The following is a 2,791-nucleotide window of genomic DNA, read 5'->3' on the forward strand; positions in this document are numbered from 1 at the left end:
AACCAAAATATTTTACTACTACCTGACTTAATATCTGTGTTTCACCTCCACTCATAGGGGAATACTAGCGGGAGTTTTTAAAACGATTTGCCGGGAGACACGGGTTCTCTCTCGGTGTATCGAACCTGGAGCGCCCGGCCAGCTGACAGCTGGCGAGGGGAGCTGGCTGTTAATGCAGCGGGATCAGACATCTCCGAAAACGTCGGAGCAATATTGTAATTAAGTGATTTATTAATGAACCGAGCAGATATTTGAGATCTATACATCTACATTCTCGCCTAAAAACATTGTAAGAAATCATTTTGTGTAATTTTAAGTGTAATACAGCAAAAATTATTTTGTCGCCATTGCTGCTTTTCTGACACCCGCTTTAAAGGATGCAGAGCCTGAATTCCGACACAGCTGTTTTTTGTTAGACTCCCCCTAGTGGTCTGGAGCACTTCCGTTTTCAGCACTTTTTGTTTGCATCTTTTTGTTTGCTACATTTTATTTGTGGTTGTAGTCTTTTTTGTTTGCGTCTCTTTTTTTGTTTGCATCTTTTCTCTGTTGCTGCGCGTTTGCACTTGTCGGCCACCGTAGTGATAGGAGTGATGGGACACAGAATGTGAATATTTACTTGTCTTTATGTTGAACATTTGTTGAGTTGCAATAAGCGTTGCAAAATACCAACTGTATCTGGAGGACATATGTGTTAAAAACTGTTATGTAATATGTGTGTGTATTAACGAGCATTGAAGCTAAGGTGTGTGTCATTAGGTCCACGTTAATCTGCACCACACATCAAGTGACTGTACAAACAGATTATTTATTTACCAAGCACCTAATCAGTGCTGTGGATGAGGGGAGGCAATGTAACTCTTAAATATATTTTATTCCAAATGCAAAATGAAAACCAAGTTGGTAGATCACAGGCTTCACATAATTATTCACATAATTTATGTCTTTTTTTAAGAGTTAATTACTGTGTACACATCTTGTGTTTAGCTTTATTTCTAATTAGATGCAGTGTGCCTTTTGCTGTGTTATGTTATGAAATTAAATTGGTTTAATTTCATAATATAATTAAATTGGTTTAATTTAATAATATAATTAAATTGGTTTATTTTGCTTAAAAAGAAATATTACAATTCGAAAAGTTTTGACCACAGTTCAGGGTTTCCCCCAGTGTATTATAGGCCTGGCGGGTCGCCATGCTTTACGTGCCCCCGGTGGTTTGTCTGCTTATTTTAGTTTGTCTGCTTATTAAGAAAAGCCAGACTTTTCTTAATAAGTAGGACTGCAACCGTCTCTTCTGCGGTGAGCATTTCACTAGCAGGGCAGAATTATTCCTGAAAAAAAGATGGGTTTATAGTTTTTAAAGTTTTTATAGTTGTTGCATTGAACAGAGCGCGCACCAATCAGACCGCTGGCGCCACCAAAGGTTGGTCTCTTTACATCGTCGTGGCTTGATCAACCCTGACCATCCTTTTCATGAGACTGTCTTGGGAAAGCAGAGCATCTTCAGTCAGTCTTCTTCAGATTTACTGTAATACAGATTGGTGCAGAAAATCTTTCCTGCCAACAGCCATCACCATCTTCAGTAACTCTTTTTAAGAATCTTAATGAGTTACAAGAACATTTATTTTAAAGTATTTTTGAATTTGAATTGAAACCCTGAGCTTAATGTTCATTGCTACCACCAGCTGGATTGGAATGGGGAAAGGTCTCTTTCCTTTCACCCATAATCTATTTACAATAGCATGGCTGTGGAAGCATTTGTCCAGAAATCAGTGGCCAACAAAGGTAGGTTCTCAGATAATTTTAGAGGTGTATTGGTAAAGCAAACAAGGTACCTTGACAATTGACAAAATTTCTGGAATAAGTTCCTCATTCTCATCGACTGTCACAGTAACTGATGTGGGTCTTTAGTGTCCAGGTTTACTTGTGGTAAATCTGGGCAATAATGGATGACTATAGGGAAGTTGTTGTCATAAAGAAGTGATTATTTTAGTTTGCCTAAAATAATCAGTTTTTTTTTAAATCACAAAATTAGCCTTCCTTAGTGTACTGGGAGAAAAATTATTCTATTCACTGATGCATTATAAACAATAGAAAAAATATTTTTTCATTTAACTCACCTCCACAACTTAGAATTCCGTTTGTTTCTAGTGCTATTACATCAAATAGGTTCTTGAAAAAGTTTTTGTTACTCTCTGGGGATGCATACATATTTACCAAGGTAATAAGTTCATTTTCTATTCTTCCTTTTAAAATTATGTATCGTCCTTTATCTTTTAATTCCTTTTTGTAATCAAATTTTATTGTGTTCAATATTAATATTGCAACTCCTCTTCTGCGTCTCTCTTTATATGAACTGTGGTATAGATTCCTATAGCCACACTTTTTAAAATGTTCATGATTTGGATAAATGAGTCTCTTGTAAGAATATAATTTGTGCTTTTTCCTTTTTCAGTTTTGTCATCACCCTTTTTTTACTCGGTGCATTCAAATGTCACATTCAGTGACATTATCTTGATACATCTATGATTTACTTTTCCCTGAAAATATGCTTCCAAGCAACTCAAAACAGAACCAGGATGAACTTTTGCGAACCAAAAATCTAAGACTTTCAAACATGGGGTATCCTTCTTCCCCAACTCCCTTTTGGTGATGTGTCCAACTTAAATATCTCACCCTCTCCCAGTTGGTTTTAATTGAATCCTGTAAAGTAAAAAAAAGCCTGAATGATTTCAGGTACTCCCTTCTAGTCTCTTCTTCTGTCAGTCATTTTATCCATAACATGGGTATGGTA

This window comes from Poecilia formosa, unplaced genomic scaffold (assembly GCF_000485575.1).
Source record: "Poecilia formosa unplaced genomic scaffold, Poecilia_formosa-5.1.2 Scaffold441, whole genome shotgun sequence".
Taxonomy (NCBI): domain Eukaryota; kingdom Metazoa; phylum Chordata; class Actinopteri; order Cyprinodontiformes; family Poeciliidae; genus Poecilia; species Poecilia formosa.